The sequence below is a fragment of the Rhyacophila brunnea genome, unplaced genomic scaffold, assembly GCF_057557595.1.
Source record: "Rhyacophila brunnea isolate RB1 unplaced genomic scaffold, BYU_Rbru_1.0 scaffold_10, whole genome shotgun sequence".
Lineage (NCBI taxonomy): Eukaryota > Metazoa > Arthropoda > Insecta > Trichoptera > Rhyacophilidae > Rhyacophila > Rhyacophila brunnea.
The window spans coordinates 7,291,799-7,317,527 of record NW_028232752.1 but is presented as its reverse complement, the minus strand read 5'-3'; the positions used below and the strand labels follow the sequence as shown (position 1 = coordinate 7,317,527).

The window sequence follows — 25,729 nt, the reverse complement described above, 5'->3', positions numbered from 1 at the left end:
TGTTTAAAAATAGAATAGTGAAAAGTTATTGCAACCAGCCATTTACCTTTACCAGTACCTTTCTACTCTTATGATTTCTCACGATCTTTTGGAACACTGTACTGATGTTTATTGAGAATTTTAATATCTATAATAATACGGAGAAGCGCTGTTTTTTTACTCAATGTTGTAACCATACTAAGGTTCTACCATAAAGCTTAAATAATGTAGGTATAGATTTTGAAAAAAATCTTTGCAATCATTTTAAATTAAATAGTAGATTTTTTCCAAGTATTGAAATATATCGTGAGCTATCGTGACTAAGGATTCTAATCCCGGGATCCCGGGATCCCGAGCTATTTTCAATAACTATGGGATTGATTTTTTTTATCAATTTTTATGGAAAATAAAATAAAAGCGAAAAAATAACAGAAAAAATACTTTTAATAAAACATAACTACATTAGAAATAAACTGAGTTTGAATGAAGTTTGATTTATACCCATGTGTAGGTAGCCGATTCATTCACACATGAATTATTAAAAATGAGAAAGATTGGAAAAAAACAATGCTTCGCACTTTTAACAAAGTAATTCCACCATGATATCATACGTTTTACGGCAGTTTCATATTTGGCTGACTAATTAGATTTATGAAGCGGAAAGGCCATAAGTACGCCATGATTATTTGCTTTACTATTTTAAATCATTCATTAAGTCTTTACTATCAGAAACAGCAATCTCCTATTAAATTCACATTATTATTTATATTACAATATTATTTACTTCGTTAAACTTGTGTATTTCCAAGATTGAACGTATACGATATTAACAATAAATGTCTTAAATAGTATATATTATACTAGATTTATTTTTGACCGATTTTATCAATGTTATTTGTAAATATAAAAATTTTGTATTAACCAATTACCAATCCCGGGAACAGTCCCGGGATCCCGGGATTGTCAAATTGTAATCCCGAAATCCCGGGATCAGAATTTTGGCTCGGGATTGGATTCCCTAATCGTGACTGCCTGGAAAAAATATGAAATTTATAACATTATAACCACGTAGTGGACTATTTTTTCAAGTTTAAACTCATTGGCTTAGTGCGCACAACAACCACTTTTGTTCTTAACCGGTGAAGTGCCCAAAGCGTCTTTGGACGCCCTAATTACACCAATTCTTATGTTAATTACTATCAATTAACTAATTGCGGCATAGAAAGAATTAACGTCGCTATTTTAATATAATTTTCAAAATTTAAAAATGTACCGACGTACATTTGTTAAAAATGTTTCGTTGGCTCATTATTAATGAACTTAATATTAAATTATAACTAGTTGTCGAAAATACGAAAATTGACATTCAACAAAACTCAACTTCTGCGCGTGAGGTAGCTAACTCACTCCCCTACCCTTGTTAGACTAATGACCGTTCCTATGGAACGTATGTCTTACCACATGGTACGTAACACATCTGATTTCCATTAATTATGCATGGCCACAAATACGAAAATACAATATATTCATTACGTATGATACTCGTGTACCGCTCGATTTAATGAAAATTATGTCTTGGTTATCCTAAGTATTGCGAGTTTTCTATTATTTTGCCCGCAGCCGGCGCTGTCTTGGAACTTGACAAAAGCGCAACTCACGACCGCTGGCAAAAAAGCTTTTCTTATATTATCCGTATTATAAGCTCTATAGCTGAATACTATCTATACCTATACACATTAAATTAGGCATGCATTATATACAGTGGGAAAGATGATCGGTGTTAGTATAGTATGTTAAAAATCTCTCAAGTAATGACAATTCACTCTAAGCGTACGAAACCAGTACTACAACGATATTTTTTTTCGATAGTTATTTCGGTTGTAACACCATTATCAATACTAATATTGATCATAGTATAGATTTTTCCCGAAAATGCATCAATCGATATACCTATCTCTGCAAATACAATAGTCTTTCAAACAAAATCAATATTACATAATACGAGGGTGGGTCAATAAGTCCTTAGAAAAGCCGACAGGTGGCGCGACTAGTACTGTAAGCGGTTTGTTTTCATGCAGCGGCACTACCGATTCAGTATGCTGCGAAGTTTCAATCAGATTGGTCGGGTTGTTGTGTGTTTCTCGTACATTTAAAAAAAAAATTTGCTTGTGGAAAATGGAAAAATGGAAAATGGAGAAAATTGAGTTTAGAGCTGTTATTAAACATTTTAATATAAAAGGGTTAACAGCAAAGGAAATAAAAAATGAGTTGGATTTAGTTCACGGCATATCTGCTCCTTCACTTGCAACTATTTATAACTGGTTAAATGAATTTAAACGTGGTCGTACATCAACAAAGGATGAACCACGCTCAGGACGTCCTGTAGAGGTGACTACACCAGAAATGATCAATAAAATCCACGATATGGTGTTAAGTGACCGAAGATTAAAGTTGAGTGAGATAATTGAGGTTACAGGGATCTCAAAAGGTAGCGTCATTTCTATTTTACATGACAAATTGGGCATGAAAAAAGTTTCTGCAAGATGGGTGCCGCGTTTGCTCACAGTCGACAATAAACGCAATAGGGTGGTGGCCTCTAAAGCCCTGTTGTCGCTCATGCAACGCAATCCGGATGAATTTTTTCGTCGCTTTGTGACTGTAGATGAAACATGGATACACCACTATACTCCCGAGACGAAAGAACAGTCAAAGCAGTGGATTGCGAAAGGCGAACCATGTCCAAAGAAGGCGAAAACCGTAAAATCAGCTGGTAAGGTTATGGCTACTGTATTTTGGGATGCACGTGGAATTATTTTCGTTGACTATTTGGAAAAAGGAAAAACAATAACAGGGGATTATTATGCATCTTTATTGGACCAGCTAAAAAACGAAATTGAAGAAAAACGGCCTCATTTAAACAGGGAAAAAATCCTCTTTCATCAGGACAATGCCCGTGTTCACACATGTTTACGATCAATGGCTAAAATTGAAGAATTGAAGTTCGAATTGGTCGACCACCCACCGTATTCGCCAGATTTAGCCCCCAGTGACTTTTTCCTTTTCCCAAACTTAAAAAAATGGCTAAGTGGACAACGTTTTTTTTCAAATGAAGAAGTCATCGATCGGACAAATGCTTATTTTGAGGACCTTCCGAAAACTTATTTTTCTGACGGTTTAAAAAAAATTGAGAAACGTCTAACCAAGTGTATTGATCTCCAAGGAGATTATGTTGAGAAATAAAAAAAAAATACAAAAATAAAAACTGTTTTAATGCTTTTTTCTAAGGAATTATTGACCCACCCTCGTATAATGACCATGACAAATTTAAAAATCAAAGCATCCCCAACATGACAGAAAAATGAAGAAAAATAAGTTTTCACCAGTTTAAATCAGACTGGGTGAATAAAAAAATACACGTCGGCACACTGACCCTATTTCAAAAACGTTTAACACACCGTCCACCTATTCACTCACGTAAGTAGAATATCCGAAGCGATTTGATTGAACACAGTTATTGCCCTCCCAATTGGCATTCCAATGTCAGGTTAAACGCAGGTGAGACAAGCGTAAAATCATTTTTTTACCTGTATGCCGCCTCTCATACATTTTAACATAACAGTCGAATAATTTCATAGAATTATTTATGAAATCATATAAATGTCGCTTGTTTCCTAGAGCTGTATTTAATTTAAAGACGGGCAAACAAAATTTTCGCTTCATACACTGATTTCATAAACGTTAAATTATCGTTAAGTATTGAGTCTTTGCCACTGGTGGTCTCAGATGTGAAAGCGCCCTAGCACAGACTACATCATCTATGTTAACCTGGATTTCGTTAGCGATGTATGGCAGGTATATACTCTCATGTTCAACTTGAAATTATGATCGATGTTTATATTATATACATTGTTTGTTTATTATGACTTGTACTGAGCTAGATTGTTAGATTATCTATCGTTAGTGTCTGCACCTTGCTAATCGACGTGTACATACTGCTGTTTGCTAAAAAAAATGTATTTGGGTCAGTGTTGCATTCTCAGTATATGCTGATTATAGTACAAATGTGTAAAAATATGGTATTTCTGAAAAACTATAGTACAGGAACATTTTATTCATGGTAATCCTACAACATTATAGTATTTTTATTATATTTGTCGTCAAATTAAAGTATAGTTTTGTACTATGATTAAAGAACGGTTGGTAACACCAATTTAGATTTTAATTAGGGCCAAAGAACACTGAGCAGCCGTGCGACGCGCGCGTTGCGCTAGATGCGTAAAGGGCACCTGCGCCGTGCCCGCATCACCCGGCCTCTTGCAGTGTGCTCCGCCAATTAGGGTAACTGTGGCAAATTTAGAATTTTCAAGTACAGTTAACAGGAATTGTTTATACTATTTAACATTTTATTTATCAAAATATGTAAACTAATTGAATACAATATTCTGTATTTTTAAAAAAATATATTCAATTGCACGTATCTCTATAACATACATATATAACAGCTCACGAAAATCATCACAACATCTCGACTGTCAAACGCAAGATCACAAAAACGTCGTCATTATAACTATTACGAAATAACACGTGAAAGAAAATAAGATAATCAAACAACAAAAAACAAAACGCGAATGCACCAGCGCCATGGCGAGCGTTTTACGAAGATTGATTTGACAGCAGACATCACTGGGACGACTTTCCCTGTTTATTCGTATAATATCATCCAATGATTCTCGTGTGTGCTAAGGTGGCTTGGTTTTGTTGGGAAGATTATATTGATTTGTGGAAAATTGTATAGATTACGATGGCTGGCATCACATCTAAAAGACATCAGGTAAAAAATAAATGAACACCATTAAAATGAAATGAAAACAATAGTTATTTTAATGTCGTTTTGAGGCTGAGTTCATAGCCCGAAACAGCTGTCAACATTAATAACTTAATTATCGTACAAATAACAAACTTACAACCATGCTAGCTAACAATAACATTATTTTTCATAACTGTTTAGTTTAGTTAGGTACTGAATTTATTCTGAAACTAGCATTAACCCAATTCTTCGTCCGCGTGAAATACGGAAATGAAGATTTGATTTGAATGTTTTTAAATCAACATGATAGACATTGGGGCCTTCCACCGCCATCTTTAAATTAATAAAGCCTGATCATAACTTTTTGCACAACAAACGAGTGGTCCACTTCCATACCGTTTATTAATAATGACAGGCAATGACAGGTCATCCATAGAGAACGGGAGGGGCGGAAAGGTAGGACCAGTCGTGAAATGTATCGGCTTTAATCTTCAGTCGGCAATGGACCCTCTTTTAGAGACTACCCTCCAGATTTCATAGACAACACGTCAAAATAAAATTCGTAAAAATGCTCTAAACAGGCGAAAATAAAGAACATTGTTCAAAATGGCCTTATAACAAATTTATAAACAATTAAAAAGCGAAAATAAGGAACATTGATCAGTCTGAATAATCTGAAATAATAATAATTGTACTTATACCGGATAAAGAGGACATTGGTTTATTTCTATCGACGCCAGTGCAATGACATTAATATGAGGATGAGTATAGGTGGACGTTATTTTATAAATTCTTAAAATAGGGTCTGCTTAACTCATCCGGTGTACTTCCTTGTACGTATATAATTTTTTGTATTTACACATTTATACTTTAGAATAACTTAATACTGATCTATTTCTTTTATTATGTACCTAATATTTCGTTGTTTCTAAATGTCATGTTGTGAACGTCTTAAACTTATAATTTGTAATGTCCACAATATGTAAAATAAATGAATTGAATTGAATGGACGAAGAATCTGGAAAAAAATGACACTCACTTTTTTGTCGGGTCTGCCGAATGGCATAATCTGTTCTAACGCCATTACAATAAAGGTGATATTGCTACAAATTCCCGATGCTTTTTGCCGGGTCTGCCGAATCGTTCGGTTCGAACGGGTTCGCTCAAATTAACATTGACACTAGAAACACTGTTCTAACGCAATTACAATAAAGGTGATATTGCTATAAATTCCCGATGCGTGATATCGCATAATGGAAATTGCGTGACGTCTACCTATACATGTGCGAATGTCGCTATGCGCGAATTTACTTGCTAGCTACTGTACTGAGTGCGTTGTCCATTAATAATGCCATTGCGCCAGTGCCTTTAAAATCCTTACAGCGCTGACGGCACAGCTGTTGTGTCGGCATTAGATATAATTAGCATGTTATTTAAATGTTGTAATTAAATAGTAATTAAATGTTCCGCGGTGACTGAGTTAAACACGTACGTCAGTATCACATTCGACTGTAGGCTCGAGTGAGCATGCACAATCGACAAAGGTTAGATGTAAGCGCGCACCCCTCATTCCGCATCACATCTCACGACTCCGGCACTGCTATCCGACCATTTCATTTAATCATGATGAATTTTTGCAATTGCGTTATTTTTAATTTACGAATATTTTGAAATCATAGACAGACAATGTTATTAATATCACTACAAAAAACACCAGTGCCACTTGTCACCAAAAAATTCGCGACACAGTTTGTCGAATCTGTACAGCCTACCTGCATCTTTCGCCAATGCATTATACATTACAATACCTACCATTGTGCCATATTACAATCACATATATATTTGAGTATGCACTTGTTATATTTGTATTAAAAACACGTGTTCGTCGACATGACATTTTCGATGAGCGCTGCTCTGAATTGCAATACACTTCCAATACAAATCGAATCTGAATAATAAAGCGGCGGGAATCGAACCGTGAACGGCGGCATCCGGTCCCACGCGGCCACCAGCCTCCAGCCGTCGAAGAGTGAAGAGGCGCTGGAGTGTGATGAATGACCTGACGATGCTCACGTGGAATGGCATGCACGTGCAATTTTATTATTACCTGGAGACCGATTTTATGCCATTTCCCTTATTCTTGTTATATTATCGTTGCAAATAAACCATTCGCGAGGGGGGAAACATTTTCATATAATATCTACTTTCAAGACTCACTCAGAATATCTCAATATTAAAATGAACCTTTTAAAAGAATGGGTCAAAGACATGAACGCAAATTTATAATAATCGCACTTATTTAAATCTAGGCAGAGTTCTTTTTTTAACTATATACAAAATGTATTGTACAATGTGCGAATAGGTTATCACTTCACAGAATATAACATTAACGCTATCAATCCATTAAGCCGGCTTGCACATCTAAACTTGTCGTGTCTGCAACGTATCGAATACGTCGATGCGACGTCATCGTTATTCACAAAACACACGTTGCCAAAAGAAGCTCTACAGTCTACACATTGGTGGAATGCGTCATTTTAGTTTGAAATTAAAACAGCTGGAGTCGCATGCAACTATTTTCACCTGTAATAATCAATAAATTCGAAAGGTCTAAAATCGTCAATACTAGGAATTTAATGAAGTTATGAGATATATCAATAATACCTATCAGTCTATAAAAACTTTTATTATTGGAATTTAATTGGGTTAATTAATGAGATATATTATCAATAAGCCAATCATCATAATCAGCCCGATGAAGGCCTCTTCAAGCTGCTTCCACCTTCTCTCGGTCCTGTGCATTGCGTTGCCACTTACTTCCGCAGAACTTTATCATTCCACCGATCCACCGGCCTCTAGGTCTACCTTGTGGACGTTTTGTACTTATTGGATACCACTGGATGACTAGATTTGTTCAACGATTGTCTCTTCGAGCTATGTGTCCAGCCCATCTCCATTTAAGGCTTTTAATAAACTCTATTACATCGCAAACCCTTGTCTGCTTCCTTATCCACTCATTCCTCTTTTTGTCCTTTCGCGTTATGCCCAGCATGCACCTCTCCATACCACGTTGTGCTACTCTAAGTTTCTGGATCTCTTTTTTACTTAGTGTCCATGTTTCACACGCATATGTGATCACGGGAAGCATACACTGGTTGAACACTTTGCGCTTTAGGCACAGTAGAAGGTCACTTTTGGAGGCATTATTCAGGCGGCCAGAAGCACGCCAGCCTAGCTTTACTTTGCGAATAATTTCATCTAATATTCATCCATCTATAGACACTTTGTCCCAGATATATGTAGTTTTTCACCTGTTCGAGCTGAGTGCCATTGATGAGGAGATGGGAGATGAGGAGATTAGGATAATAAGCCAATAATCAACAATAATTAGAATTTAAATTCAAATTACATCAAGTACCTTCGGTCGATAGTATTAATATTATAATTGTTGTTTAATGTATAACGCCTCAATATATAAGTATACTCAACAAAATGACAATGCGAGAGTGTGGTAAATCACTGCCAGTCTTGATCACAGCCTGTTTTAAGTTGGATATGCCCGGTGTACCTATAATTTTCTTAAATTCTTCTGTCAACGGTACATACAACAACATACGTTAATATTTATTTAACATATTGTCTGCTGGCGAGCGTCAATATCCGTTTGTCGAGGTACCTATACCGTTAGACCTCGTGCAGCGGAGATAGAATTCAAAAAATTCCTACGGATCTGAGCACGCGATAACCGCTTGGTTTCATTCAGTGGCCAGCCCTCACCTACAATGTTATGTAGGTGCCTACCTACCTTGTCTAAATTTAAGCCGATTCACCATTCACGAAGAAACAGAAAAATGTAACCGTATATTCGATGATGATAGATAGTGTAAAGAAATATATCCATATATTATGTATTCTAACAACAAAAATAGATAAATCAACATTTTTCAAATAATACGTCCATATTGGCACATTATATGTGAAATTTCATATATATATTATAACGCAATGATCTATAACTTCTAAAGTGCCCCAATATCACGCAAAACAAAATGTTTGAAAACCTATCGATTTACAAAAACTGATTATTTAAATTTGTATAAATACGTCATGTTGACACGTTCGATTGTATTTTTGCAACGTTTTTATTTCCTCGTATTCTTGTTTGTCCGGTGGTTGTTCGTGCAGTACAAATCTTGCAATCTATTTTAACTAACTTCCCGACTAGCTAGACATTTGAAACTTTCAGAATATATCAGAACACGATGCCAATGCATACTTTTAGCCATCTTTAAGCAGAATTGAATTCATTTTCAGTTAATTCTGTTTTGTATGGAACGTTATTTGAAAAAAATCCGTAAAAAGTAAAAGAATATTATTGGTTGCTAAGGGGGTGGTCTTAGCAATATATACATGCGTTACTATGGAAATCAAAATGAAATGTCAAAATGTTGTATATAAAAAGTTTTTTTTATCTTGTAATTATTATTGATGTACATTTTCCAAATGGCGGATATGATCATGGCCGCGACATCCTGAAGCGGGCCCCCAAGCCAAGATGTTCGGCGGGCGCCCCCTATCTATTGTTAAGTTTAAGTACAATGATTTGAGTTACCCCATCTCCACCCGCCATGTATTTGCAGCCGTGGTTTGTTCACGGCCGCCTTCCATGACGCTATAAACGTGTCAGAATGAAAAGATTTTAGTGCCACACCTCCTTGTCCCGAAGCCTTGCTGCACGGGACTGATTGAACTTGGACTGGACTTGGATTGGACTGACTTAAAGAAAGAGTTAATCAATTAATACTACTAATAGGCACATAATGCGGTTCCTAATTTATAATTTACTTCCAATATTAACTACACGCACGCTAAAGGCACGCCACTCATTATTAGGTACGATTATTTCAGCACGTAAGCATAAAAAGGTTCGCCATCGCAGTTGTAATGTATCTGTTGTTCCAGAATTTATAATTTTCTTCATTATAATATGTCTTTACATCATATTTGATGACGACTATTCCATAGTATCATTTAACACTGTCAACACAGCTTCGAATGATAGGAACAAACCCCAGATTCTTCTGGATAAGAAGTCACACAGGGATAGCCGAAAACGAGGAAGCTGATAAATACGCTAAACAAGCCACAACAGACAAAAGACCTTTAACCTATACACACTTCCCTCTGAGTTACGCAAAACAAAAACTAAACGAAGATACCATAGAGCTATGGAACCACAGATACACAACATCCGCCACAGGATCAATAACGCAGAAATTTATTGCAAACATAAACTGTGCCATCACTCTTGCCAGGAACTGAAAAATATCACACGAACTCACACAGATACTAACAGGCCACTTAGCGGTGCGAGCTTATGTAAAAAGATTTAAATTGAGGGATGACGACTGTTGTCCATGTGACGGCAACACATCTCAAACTGTGTTGCATGTCATCAACGACTGCCCTATACTAGAAAGGGAGCGATGGACTCGATGTAGACAACATAATCACGAAATTGACCTCCAAAAGCCTCACGAAGCACTAAGCAATAGAACAACACAAGAACACTACACAAAATATTTAATCCTGGCCATAAAGAAAATTAAAGATATAAATGGAGGCACCTAATTAGCCCCACATCAATGCAACTAACCCACCCAACTACCTTGTACGAAAAAGCAAGGGTATGGTTATTATTAAAAAAAAAAAAAAACTATTCCATAGTGGTTTTATAAAATTTACTGAAATATATGATAGAAACCCGACACGTTCAGCTAACGAAGCCACCCGAAAGTCTATTACTCACCAACCAACGAGACAGCTTGATTCAAATGCTACAATGGATAATCGGACTTGATCATCCCCTACTTGGCGTGCCTTGAGTGCATAGCGTGTGGGTTCCTAAGCAAACCGTAAAACCAGAGCTTTTGATTAATCGTCCCACTTTGACGACTGCACTCTCCCTTCCGCAAAACGCCATGCCGGGATTCGCAGAGAAGTATTCTGCCCCCATAAGCAAAAACACAGCTAATGGGAAAAAATGAAAAATCAAAGTAAGTATGAGGTGACATACTAGATAAAATTCTGAACATAATTACATAACAAAATAAACAGAAAATCATTTATTTTAATACATATACAAATCATCATAATGTGTTCGTTACTTTTGCAAAAATGTTAGGCTTTTCGGAGCAACAAAACAGTAAATATTGATTCGTAAGTAAAAACACAGCACATCTATCGATTTGCTGCGTTTTTTCATTAAAAACGCTGGCTTACTGTTTTTTTGTTTATGATTCTAGAATTTTTACACAAACGGAATATCGCATGTAACTGGTAATAGTGAGATAACCTCAAATTAATCATTCACCAATTTCATATCGCCCTACATTTTTAACGATAATTTAAGATTCAAAATTCGAAATTGGACTAAGAATCGTGAAAAAAAAATTCTCAACCTTGTTTTGGAGAGTATGCAATCGGATACACTTGATCAAAATGCTGCAAAATCCAATGAAATTATAATGGCAAGTAAAATGTTAATGACTAGTTAATAACTTTTTAATTACCACATTTAAATATCATGTTAATTATATCCAATGGCCAACTACTGAAAACGTGCCAGTCCCGTTGTTAGCACTAAATTAGTTTTTTAATCTTAATCCATCATAAAACACATTTATAACTATCTGGTCTTATTAAATTATTGATATTTGTACTTATGTCTCTGAACATTTGATATTTAAAAATAATGCAAACGGAAATTCTTCAATATTCCTTTTTTCTAATGCGAGCCACATGGCTGCTTCTATGTTTACATCTGTCAACTGGCTTCGATATTCGTTTTTTATGAAGTGCATTACACTGAATAATCTTTCACAGTATACAGTAGTAGGAAAACTTGACAATATTCACTCATTTAGCGCTGACACTGCGACTGGACACTAGATATAATTAACATGATATTCAAATGTGGTAAATAAATATTAATTAACAGGTCAGCAGTGATTTTGTTAATAAAGCAATTGTTGCCAATTCTTTAAATTGACTTTATTCTCAGAAACGGACTATTTCACATATGATCTCATCAGAAAAACACATTATGGATTATTTTTGAGGGTGGAAAGAAAATTAAGACAAGTCATGTGTATTCAACCAATTTTATAAATACCAAAAAACCACTGGTGTAGACCCTACGTGAAGGACAAGTATTGTCATTCCAATATTATTTATTAAATAAAATACCATTACATTAAAAAGTAAGTAATTCATTTTTCAAAAATATCCATTACAATTTAAATTATAAGCAAAAAAACATATTTACTGTTTTTTTCCTTATGAAACTGACATTATTCCATTCAAAATCATAAACAAAAAGACAAAAGTGAAGTTTTATAATCAATATTTTTGTAATTTTGCAATTTTTATGTAATCAAAATATCAATTTTTAAATAATCTATTATAAACCGAAACATTTATTAAAATTGATTAACTTTCAATGAAGCAGCAATGAAAAACATGATAACCGCTCTTTTCTCAAAATTGACTTTTTCCCATTAGCTGTGTTTTTGCTTATGGGGGCAGTATAATGCAATACGTATTAGAGCAGGAAACCGAACCCGGAAACCCATATTTATTTTGAAACTGAAAACTCTATAAACATCTGGTTAGTACCATGTTGTTAAAAAATTAAGAAAAATATTTTTTCTGTCACTAATCACAGTATGATATGATTGCATGCAGAACCAAACTGGCATGGAGTGCATTTGGGCGCCTGAATAGTATTTTTAAAAGCGACCTCAAAGTATGTAGGTATATTGAGAAACAACATTATGAATTTTCCAAACCTCATACTCATGACTTCATAAGCGGGCACTTTACCAATTTATTGTCCATACCTTTTTCTATTTGGTAGGTAAACACTTCTTTCAATAGGTATGTATTTTACGAAATAAATTATTTTTTTATTCAACGAATAATTCACAAGATTTAACATTCTTATTAAGACGGTACTTCAGTGAAACGGCAAATAATTTTCAACTATAGGTGCGACGAAATTTCGGACTGGCTGGCCATCGGAGTACGATAGTCGAGCTGTGAACACGTCAATTTGTTTTGTGATGGCGACGGGGGAATTAATTTTTAAATCGTATAAAGATGACTAAAAAACGTTACCCATTTACTTGAAAAAGAAAACATGTCAATGAATATATTATTATTATTAGTAATAGAACAATAAACATAACATTAAATGGATGCATGTGGACTTTTTATGACAAATTATGTTTTGTTCTGCACGCGTCATTTGCACAATCTTCGCGTCGTGTAGTCACGATCGTTTTAGACCGTCCCCAGCTGAAGTGCCCTAATAAACCATTTCTTTTATTGAATGGATAATTCACAAGATTTTGAGAAGATATACCCACTAGAAAAAATTATATTTGAAAGAAATCCCGTCGAGTTTCGTATTTTTTTCAAAAATGATTTTTTCTAGTTGGTATATATCTGAGGAGTTTTCAAGTTATGTATGTTTGACATTCTTATATTCAACATACATGATTTTAAATCATATACCTACTAGAAAAAGTATTTGTGAAAAAAATACGATGCCTAACGGGACTTGAACCCGTATCCAGTGGAATCGCGCCAATGTGCTTTACCAATTGAGCCATGCGCATCCTATCTAATTATGACGAAATTAACAAGTAGTTTTTACAATTTTGAAGCGCTTCACAAATTGCGTTAATTTTTGCCAGTCGCCTTTTGTGTTTAAAATCAAAGTATCGATTCCGTCAAAGTATTTTACAAAAAAGCTTTTTTTTAAAGGTATCTCCTGATGTGTTTTCAAATTATATTTGTTTAATAAACAATTATTCAATATGCCTTTGTCACAATTAATATGTCACAATAACTATAATATATCCACTATATCTACACACTCGACATGCAATGTGCAGTATAATACCTAGTATATAGGTCATAGATTATTATTTGTCCAACTAATCCTGCCTTGCATGGCTGCTCGTTCATTGTTAAAGAGACAAGTTTGTCGGATTTGCATGTCATAACTTTATCCTTGAAGCTCCGTATTTAATTATTGTTTTGTGTTATGTGATAATGTGTACCTCAAGTTGGCTACCATGCAAGATGGATAGCGTTGGATTTTTAATTCAAAAAAAATACCGCGAAATCAATTATTGAAGTTAAATGATTATGTAGATCACTGATGCCAACCGTCATGGTCCCCACATCTTGAAGCGGGCCCCCAGGCTAGAATATTCGGCGCCCCCCCTACCTATCGCTTAGGTTAATTTCAGTGTGTCGATCTACAGTTGTGTAATACAAAAAAAATGTTCAAGGTAAAATTTAGGGTATTTTATAGAGATTTTTTGTATTTTTAATACACCCACTTGAATTGTGGAGTTGTCGAATATCGACAAACAACAATCGAAAATCGCATCGCACAAGTACGTAATAATGAGAGTGAAATAGCGCCGCAGGCGAGATTTATTTACTATTAGTGCAATTTTGTGATGTGTGTTTATCACACTTGGTTGGTTGATTCGCCACGCCGGGCCCCCTTGAGCCCGGGCCTTCAGGCTAGAGCCCTGTCAGCCCCCCCCATTGTGGGGGCCATGCAAACCGTACTATAATTATAGTACAATACTATAATTTTAATTCAGCGAAAAATATAAAATACTATAATTTTACGCCAAATATACCAAAATACTATAATTTTAAAGGATTCAAGACGAAAAATGTCCCTGTACTATATATGTTTCAGAAATACTATAGTTTTTACGCCTTTGTACTATAATCAGCATAGAAAAATATGGCAACACTGATGTAGATGTAAATACTACACATATTGCGAACTTGTAGGTTTGACAATACTCCTCGATTTAGTTTTGACAAAGTTTTTAATATTTTTAAATTGGCGACTTTTATCTTTTTGTCGCTGTTCCTAAACAAGGATATAATGCTAAGTTTGGTAAATTAAGAGTTTGATAGTTTTTAACCATGGGGTACTTATTTTGTAAAAATATCTCCCAAATACTACTAATCTTATTTTCTTTTTATTCCAGGTGAGTGTTATTTCTCGTATCCGCAGTGTCCATTTCCAGCTACAAAAACTTCTGATTATATTATGCAGAACATAAATTATTCATGTGAGTTGTTTGATTGTTTTATATATGTGTGTAAACAGTATTTTTTATTGAACGTACATAATTTATTTTTGAAAAATATAACACTAGAAAAAATGTTTTTGAAAAAATACGACATCCAGCAGGTTGGAACTTGCGCCCCCCGGGGCATGGCTGAAAATGCATTCAGCAAGCGTTCTTCGTGAACGATTTGAATGCTGAAGCGAGTCAATTAGACCCGCACTTCCCCGCATTCCCAATGACTCGGTTGTACCTACTGTACAGTTAGGGTCAAGGAATTGACTTGTAAAGTAAAATGGCAGACGGATTTTGTACTTAACATAAGTGACCCAATCAATCAAAACTGGTCATGAAATATAATTGCCTCGACGATTTATGTTCACATTTAACCGGTTAAGTGCCCAAAGCGTCTTTGGACGCCCTAATTACACCAATTCTTATGTTAATTACTATCAATTAACTAATTGCGGCATATAAAGGATTAAGTGACTCCTGTCGCTTGACTAATGTACATTACTATACAGGCGATTATTTTAATTGTATTAACTGTCATTTTTTGTGAAAAACTTTGTAAGTATAAATTAAAATGAAACACGATACCTATACATAATTTGAAAATACTTCTGAGAAATATATAACCACTAGAAAAAATCTTTAAAAAAAATATGACACCCAGCAGGATTCGAACTGGCGCCACTGGGATTCGCGCACTATAATTTATACGTGTCCTATCTAATTGCGAGATAGGTAACTAACGCGAACTAACTAGTACATATTTTATGTTCAAATAAAAGAATGTTACATTCTTAAATCTTATAATTTTTCGTTGAATAACAAAAAGTTTATTATAATTTCGCGTTCATAATGTGTCATTTAATGACATATTTTGAAAAATATTTTCATAATCTGTACGTTTTCTGCTTTAATACATAAAACCACCTATTTTGGAGAGCATCTCTCGTATCAGGAGTCACCGCACACCACTATTCTACACCCATAAGCAAAAAGGCAGCTTTTTTCAGCAGATTTGCTTAAGTCACATATTGAGATAATGAGACATTAACGTTTTTTCAACTTTTCTTAATAAATTTTGAAATAATGTGGATGAATCATTTGATTTATGGTATAGGTAAGCAAAAACCAGTATATTTACAATCGATGCTGTGTTTTTGCGTATGAATCTCTTTATATTGTCTTCTTGTTTAGAATAACTACCCTTTTCGTGAATAAAACGAAACAAATTTTATACTTACTGCTTTTGACTTTATGTCAAATGGTTCAGAAGTTCACGTAATCTATACGTCGTACACTAACTCAGTTTGTGATATTTGTCGAAAAGCTGCCTTTTTCCTTATGTGGGCAGTAATTGTCTACATTCTACGCAATTCATAATAATAGATATGTTCCTAAAGCGTAATTCGTTAGCTATGTATTCATTTTCTGACCCTGCCGCTTTTCAGGATATCGTATTGCGATAAATCCGAGAGCAATCTCGGGATTGTCTGTTGGATTCGTGGAACAAAAGATCTTCCGCGGATCGCGTTACTTTTTTCTAGGAGCGCCAGTCTATGCCATTGTTGCACATTTCCTTTGTGATTTTTCATGATTACACCAAAGCGCCTACACTGAAAGATTTTCAAAATGGTGTTTGATCCGTCGGAATTGCGATGTTGGCGCATTTATCAGAATGACAATACAGCAGAGATAATTATTATCATAACCAGCGATTGACAAGTGTGCTGCAAGCTCTGATTTGGATATTTTACGGATTTTAACTTTTTGGGAAGTAAAGCAAAAAAATCGACATTTGACTTGAAAATAGGACTGCAAACAGCAATGATTGCTAACATAAAAAATAGCTCTATAAAAGAGATGGCAAACCTTTTTCTACTAGTGTGTCAAATTATATGCAAAAAATTAAAAAAATAATTGCTTTTCAAATTATATTTTCTAAATTTCTACACTTAAATATTTTTTTTATAATTCAGTAAAATATTTATTGTCAATTTATTTATTCAAGACTCTCCGAAGATAATTGAGTACGCCGTTAATAAGAGCAATCAATCTACACATGGTTTAGTCATACCATTATGGTGATGTTTTACTTTCGATTTTAACTAATTCATTGACGAAAATAGTTGTTTGCAGTCAAAGTTGCTCAAAATATTCGTTTGCCATAATTTTCATTGAACGAAACGCATCGATTAATGAACTCCATTATTTTATAACTACATTATACAAACACATTATTTTTTATTCACATATCTATTATTTGCTAACAATTATGTTATTCGAAGTGTGAAACGGCGATGAACTAATTTGATATAATTACAAGATATAAAGAACTTTTTATATACAACGTTTTTAAATTTTTTGTTGAATGATTATGCTCAATATGCTCAAACTTGTACTTGATATTATGTAAATAAAAAACAAACAAACAAACAAATATAGAATAGGTACTGAAATGTAATTTTGACATTTCATTATGATTTCCATAGTAACGCACGTATATATTAATAATTTAGTTGCTAGGACCACCCCATTAGCAACCAATAATAGTCTTTTACTTTTTACGGATTTTTCTGAAATAACTTTCCATACAAAACAGAGTTAACTGGAAATGGATTCAATTCTGCTTAAAGATGGCTAAAAGTATTAAAATAATGCATTGGCATCGTGTTCTGATATACTTAATCTAAAAGTTTCAAATGTCTAGCTAGTCGGGAAGTTCGTTAAAAATCGATTGCAAGATTTGTACTGGACAAACAACCACCGGACAATCAAGAATTCGAGATAAGAAAAACGTTGTAATAATAAAAAATCAGTAGATTTTGATAAATTAAGTAAAATAATACGTTCGTTTAATCGAAGTTGCCCGCGTGTCATGGTGTCGCCACCTCTGCACTCTAGAACTTATCAGTTCTCCTTCAGCAAAATCAAATCTGTAAATTCTTAAAAGAAATCCCTTCGTTTATGTGTGGATTAACTATTAGCTAGCCTTTCCTCGCTTTGTGGGATGTTTGTATAGGAACAATAGCTGCTTAACTCGCGTGCTTGCTTTAATGGCCCTCTATCCATCTCGTATTCTAGTACAATATGCATTCTCATAGTTTTATTCGTATATTCCATTCATCGAAATCGAATATACTATGAAAAATTATGACTTTTGGTTGTAATTATAATAGCCATTAGACATTGGTTTCAAGGTTGGTTACCTCCATTTTTTAAATATATTTTTCTTGATTCTCATTCTAATACTTTTCCATCGTATATTCAAAACATAGCCAACTCTATTAGCAAGGTTTTGTTTAATAAACTATTTTTTCATTCAACGAATAAGACACAAGATTTGAAAATGTAACATTCTATAATATATTGAATCTACATAATTTGAAAACATCTCATGCATATCCACTCCATAAAAAATCATTTTGTAGTTTAAAAAAAAAACGACACCCGACGGGACTTGAATCTGTATTTGCTCGTTTCGCGCCTGTATGCTTTTTCAATTAAGCTACGACCATCATACTAAATTACGACGATTTTAACTAGTAGTTGTTACATGAAATGCTTATGGAATTTATTTATTTTAATTAGCTACCTACATAATTTAGAGCCGTCTTATTTCACTGTTTGCTTTTTCTAATTATTTATTAACAAATATGCAAAAATAAAATCTGCTAGGTATTTGTAGATCTGAATGTGATTGATGGTTTTTTGTGACGGAGGATTATGGAGAGAACCGGCTTTGAAACTAACTGCTAATAGATCGTCTTCGTATTCTTGGTTTGGACATTATGGGCGTTCGCTGTTTGTTTTCTGTATAAATTAATCCGATTCTTCTTCGAATGCAAACTCAGGGGAATTTCGAGGACGGTTCGGCCATGGTGATATTACGGAATTTATTACCCTCAGCTGCGCCGTGAATTCATTAGCGTGGGATACGCGTAATATCCACATGTCCAAACCAGTCATGAAATGTACACATAGACTACTTCTTCCTGCGATCTATGGGCGCGTTTAGTTGTCATGTTCAGGGTCGAATTTTAAGATAATTTTGACGATTGACATTGAGCCGATTTTCATAGATGGCTTAACAATTCTAACGAAAAATATACTAAAGGAATTAAACTTCTACCAGATTCAGCCTTCTGTAGTTTCGTTATCAAAATCGCTAAAGCATGTTTTTATTTGACGCGAAGGCTACCTTTATAATGCAAAATAAATAAAGCATAATATGTACTTTTTTCTTGAAAATATATAATTTTTAACTCTAACTTTATAAACTACTTTTTTTAGTTTACCGAGGTTTCGGGAAATGGTCTGGTTATAAGTAGATGGTGTGCATGCACAGAATAGATTAATAAATATAATTCCGATAGGCTATCCCCAATACACTACATTCTGTGGCAGGGTTTTGAATGTGTGAGTGTCCTACAAAAATGAAACACACAATTATAGACGTGCAATATGTCTTGCAACCTTCAAATACACCAATATTGAATGAGCTTCAGTGCATAAACAGAGAGCAGATGTCAGAACGAAATACAAGTGTATTCTTGACACGTGTTTAAATTTATCCCCTCCACACCCGTTAGCTTTTTCAGTTTCCATTTATTCTGTGTTCCCTGCGTGTATGTAAATTTAAAGATATTTAGTGGGCATATTTGACTGTTTAAAAAATAAATAAATATAAAATTGGTAAGCGGGTATACTAAAAAATTTTCAGTCTATTTGAAACTAAAAATGAAAGGAAGTGGCATTTTAAATCTTCTTATGGGCGGCACTTTACCTAGGGACGTCACTGGATGGCTATCACTAAACAATTATACACACTTAGCCATTTTGGCATACCTCTATGTTTTAATAGTTATATTATATTCCCTTAGGTTTAGTTGTTTGTGCTCAATTCATTAATGGCGTCAAACAACTTCATGTTCAAATAATTGAGAGTTGTAATTTGTGTTCATTAACTTGAAGCATTGTTAGTGGTAGCGGTTAGTTTTCCCCGTTTGGAGGGCTTTTAATTAAAATTACTTTCAAGTGCACACTGAACGATTAAATCTTGTTTGCCCAAGCACTCTGCCTCACTCTAATTACCGCTTTAGGGTTGTTTTTTTTCTCCCTCACACTTTTTCAGTGAGAATTTTTACAAGTGAATATTAAATGTTTCTCTGCGTTTAGATGTTGTTTTACTCATTATGAGTTCAATAGAGCTTGGATTATATAATTTATAGACAAGAGTCATTATCAAACACGTCGAAGAAAATCTACCCTATACATCCAGGACCAGTGTTATATTTAAAAAAAAAAGGAAAAAGTGTAATGTAGTAGTATCGTTAGAATGATAATAGAAATGAGTTTAACAATTGTAATGGACAATAGTTAAACATGGAGTGCCAACTAATTCAATCGATAAAACATGAAATATTTAGTACTATTAATCTCAAGCATATAAGCTCGGCTTTCTGTTAACTTAAACCTTCTGTAAAGAATGTTTTATACCATTATCTACCTCGAATAAAATGTCATTTGCAAACTCGTTTGAAATATGAAATTATAATTTTTGGGCGCCTTGAACATATTATTGTGTGTATTTACAAATTAAATATAACAATATAAAAATAAGAACACAGCTTAATTTGTTAAAAGTGTTATTTAATTACACACAATCAATTTCGTACGACAAGCGTACTACATTGAAATTTAAAATTGATACAAAAAAACAAATAGAAATTTTAATACAAATTCGAGATGCGTTCGTTTGGTACGGGTCATAGAGTATTTTTAAATGGTTTTGATTACTTAGCTTTTATAGTTTAAATGATGGCTGCTATTTCAGCTTGGCTGGAACTGTATAACTGTGCACCTTCCTGTCCGAAAGGAAGCATCTACAAATGGCGTTGAAACTGTTACTATGCGATAATCGATTCACGTCTGTACTGTATTAATTCTAATCCCGGAGTGAGATCTTGTGGGCGGAAATGAGTTGTTTGTCTGCATCATGCTTTCAAAAAAGCGGGAAGAATCCTTATTGGTTCATTTTTTAACGGTCATTGTTTTAGAAACAGGGTTGACACACACTGTTAACAAGGTTGTGCCAAATTTTGTTGTTAATTAATTAACATTATTTATTTAAGTCTGCGTTTGAAATGTAGACATGTCACGTGAAATGTAACATGACACCAGGGACCATTGTTATGTATTACTCGAAAAAAATCTGTATTATAAACGATATTTACGTCCCCCTACAGTCATCAAAGTAAACAAAGGGTAGCCTTTAAATTGACTTATTTTAAAGAATTACTAAAAATACTTAAAAACTATACAGCTTCTGTAAAATAATAAGGATTGAATAAGAAAATCGTTCCATTTCTGGTTTCGGGTAAATTGTGTCGTTCCATGTTGCATAACACGACATTGATGTCAGGGTTTTTAAATGTCAGAATATCCTGGCATTTTTCTTCAGGTTTCAAATCTATACTTTGGTTTCATGTTCATAATTTCATGTTCATAAAGGTATAATTTCTTGTACTTATACGTGATTTTAGGCCTTACTATTATTTTGATATACATATTATATATATTCGCGCCCATGGGCCCTATGTTAGAACTTGCGAGTGCCAGCTGCCCGGTCGACAATAAAAGAAATAAATTATTTGTAAGTGTCAGTACGAACAAAAAAAAATAAAAAGACATGCACCGCGATTTCCTAACTATCGACTCGTGTGGCACCAGACGATATGACATCATTGTGACGTACTACCGGAGTGATAATAGCATTCGAGAAAATAACGCTACTCAGACAGCGGCGCTATTCATTGTCACCATACACATATAGGTGTTTTATCGTAATAATATCTACGGTGAGCACTGTGCGCTGGGCGGCATGCCTCGAGCGTGTATTGGCTGACGTCACAATTACGTCATGTCGTCTGGTGCCACACGAGTCGATAGTTAGGAAATCGCGGTGCATGTCTTTTTATTTTTTTTTGTACGTACTGACACTTACAAATAATTTATTTCTTTTATCCAACGAATAATTCACGCTATTTAAGAATGTAAAATTCTCTTTCCAAATGGAATTGGACAGCGCTTCAGTGCGAATTAAGAGAGTGTTTTCGTCCCAATTAGATGGGACACACACAGCTTAGTGGTTAAAGCAAATGGGCGCGAATCCGACAGGGTGTCGTTTTTTTTTCAAAAAAAAATTCTGGTGGTTATATATTCAAAATGTTTTGAATTGTCAATATACTACTGTTATAACATACATAATTAATTTAACAATACTAAATATACGGAGATGATTTAGTTGGGGGTACATTGCACTTTACCGAATATAGGTATATGGTATCTATGAAAACAGTACGCCACCGTTACTTATATATACTAAATTTCAGTTAAGTTTCACAAAGTGACGATTTCTTAAAAATCGACAGCTGACAGGTTGGACTATGTACGATTCGGTTTGCTTTGCAAAAATCGTCTCGCACACGAGCCTACATCGACAGTCTTAAATAAAATTTCCGTAATATCTATCAATATCAATAATATTCCCTTCATTTCCGCGAATATTAGTGTCGTAAAAGGCGTATCTCAAAAATGAAAGGACGCATCTTCATTTCCTCCCAGCGCTTTTTCGACTTCGACACTGTCGCATTACATTACATTTAGCGAGGCGGTAGAGCGTTTCTCAAACTGCCAAATTTCGTTCAAATAAAATTCATACCAACTTGAAAATTTAAATAATGAGAAATGCCAATGAATTATTATATTAAAGACGATACTTAAATAATTTAATTTTTTTTTTAAAAAAATTTAAAAACGGCAAATAATTTTCAACTATAGGCGCGACGAAATTTTGGACTCGCTGGCAGTCGGAGAGCGAACGTCTAGGTGTGAATACGTCAATTTGTTTCGTGATGGCGACGTAGGTATTAATTCTTAAATCGTGTAAATATTACTTAAAACGTTATCCATTTACTTGAAAAAGAAAACATATTAATGAATATATTATTATTGTTACTAATAGAACAATAAACAGAACATTAAATGGACGCATGTTGGATTTATATGACTAATTACATTTCGTTCGGCATGCGTCATTTGCACCCGCGACCCCCAATCCGCGCATCGCCTAGCTACGATCTTTTTAGACCATGCCTCAACTGAGGTATAGCCTTAACTATAAACACATATCGACTGTTTAATCTGCCAACCAACCAACTGTATTTTTGTCCAAAAATGAGATTTGGATTGCATTTTGTTATATGCATGTTCTATGCTCACACAAAATTTCAAACTGCTAAACCTATAAATAAATGCGTTATCGTTCTTCACACAAAATAGCCAATTGCAGGTGCCAAATTTCAAATATCGTAAATAGAACAACTCTGCTCTTAATATGAATTTTATATAATATTCTTTATATTATATAAAAGGGCAAGTGGATGTCATCCATTTCTCTTAAAAAAGAATATCTGTTAATACAAACCTCCACTATGTGGAGTCACATAATATGATCTTATTAGGATCGGGCATTGTTGGGGAAAATAGTGTAATAATTCATACTGCAGCTTACCTATTTGTAAAAAAAAAAGTGTATTTTACAACGTTTTTCTTAGCTCGTATTCTTATTTGTCCGGTACAAATCTTGCAATCGATTTTTAACTAACTTCCCGACTAGCTAGACATTTGAAACATTTGGAATATATCAGACCACGATGCCAATGCATTTTTTTTAAATACTTTTAGCCATCTTTAAGTAGAATTGAATTCATTTTTAGTTAATTCTGTTTTGTATGAAAAGTTATTTCGATACCATTATTGTTTGCTAGGGGTCTTAGCAACTAAATTATTAATAATATATACGTGCGTTACTATAGAAATCAATATGGAATGACATTTCATTATTCAGTATTTATATCAAGTACATTTTTTTTTGATCGTTTAAGCTTGTCAAGTCAAGTTTATATGATTCAACAGAAAATTTAAAAACGTAAATAATTACAATATAAAAAGTTCTTTTTATCTTGTAATTATTTTGAATTAAAATAATTGAAGTTCAATTATTATGTTTTTTTCTCCTTCCTGAACAATTTGCACAAATGGAGTTAGCCGGTTTGCAGATTAAGCTGTCGATATCGTCTACAAATGACGATTCGGTGCCGTCGTCTATAATTTACTAATGTCGACCGGGCACCAAGACAACTGGACGACAGACATCTAACCGCCGCACAGGCGAACGAAATTTGCAGAAGAAATACACCTACTTACGTCACGATCTGAACAAGCTTAGACAAGCAAGTCCTATATAAACTATTGTCGCGTAAAACTACATTAGCTAAGAGCAAACGTTGTTCAGAGTAATCTGTCAATCATTACGACCAGGGATACCGGCTCGAATATTGGATTTTGCTGATCATAAAACATACCATCTCTTGATAATGGCCTCTGCAACGAGCCCGAAACGTCGAATAAAGAAGGAAGAAGGACACACGGTGGAAACCCAAAAATCTATTACGATAATGTAGTGTAATTGATTATTATCTAATAATCTATTATTAGGGTTTTGACGATGTATCAGAATTTGTTTGTGATATAAGTTAGAATTAACTGTATTCGTTGTCAGTGTGTATTTACCTTTTGAAGAGTCCACATAGGGTATGAAGATGTTGAAAGGCGACACCCGGAAAGACTCAAACGGAATTGTACGAAACTTAAATCCATTAGAATTTAAATCAATTAGATTATGTATAATTATTATTAAATTAAAGTATTATTTATTTATCAAGATTCATTAATTATTCCCATTATATAATGATAAATGCTAAAATAAAATAAGTATGTTTAAGAAATGGCAGCATTCTAACTTAAGACTGTTTCGGACTGGTCGAGTAATTTAGTAACTAAACACGTATGAACAGTCAAATGTAGTCGAGTAATTTAGTAAAATCGTTTAGTCAAGTCGATCCATTTTATTCATTTTTTTCGGTCGAGCAGCGACCCCCACCACCTTTCACTAAATACTAAACAAGCCACGAAACTGAACGTCTGAACACGTTATGTTAAGTTCATTAGTTGTTGTAGAATTCCTTCCTCAAATTCTTCTATTTTTTAGTTATTAACTTATTTTTTTTTTAATTATAAAAATTTCAATTAAAAAATGTTATATTCTTAAATCATGTGAATTATCCGTTGAATAAAAAAAATAGTTCATTTTTGCTTTTTTACATTGTGCTCTGTTGATTTTGACACGTCACTTACTAATGTACTGTGTTCTGACACTTTTCAGACTAAATCACTAAATCACTCGCCACTCGACCAGTCCGAACCAGCCTTTATACATTACAGATTATTTTGGCTTAAATCTCAAAGGTAGCCCATTTTTTTTATTTTCTAACTCTACAGGTCATGTGGGTAGAGTTAGAAAGTGAAAAGCTTGAAAGTTGAAAAGCTTTCGTTGCTAAAGTTCGTGTCGCTTGCTGGATGCTTTCAAAGAAATTTCCGCGGGTGACATGCAAATAAATAAATAAGTGAGGACTTAGATAGACTTGGTGATAAAGTATTGTAAAAAAGTGTATTATGATTGATGTTTCTCGGTAGCCTGTCAATTCGAATAATATAGTACACTCATGTTTTATAATATTTTCAAAGCGAAGCTTTTTCCTCTGTTTTGAGCTTTTTATAATCGGTGAAGTATAATGTAATATTACAGTGGCGAAGGGTGGAAGTAGGCTGCTTTTAGCAGCTGGTTGGCATCTTTTGTAAT

At 34.1% G+C, this 25,729-nt stretch overlaps 1 protein-coding gene across 5 annotated transcripts in view; it reads left to right on the top strand.

Annotated features, from left to right (window-relative positions):
• LOC147078852 (mannosyl-oligosaccharide alpha-1,2-mannosidase IA-like) overlaps positions 1-25,729 on the top strand; it is a 607,020-nt gene that overhangs the window by 397,978 nt on the left and 183,313 nt on the right. Inside the window, exons 2-3 of one of the 5 annotated variants that reach the window (XR_015071155.1) lie at positions 14,875-15,332; positions 15,435-16,866. The exons of 3 other annotated variants lie outside the window; for them this stretch is intronic. The gene's annotated coding sequence lies outside the window, so the exon portion shown is untranslated. Of the gene's footprint in view, positions 1-14,874; positions 15,348-15,434; positions 16,867-25,729 lie in introns of those variants that run through there. One more of the 5 variants, XR_015071154.1, reaches the window with a different exon arrangement.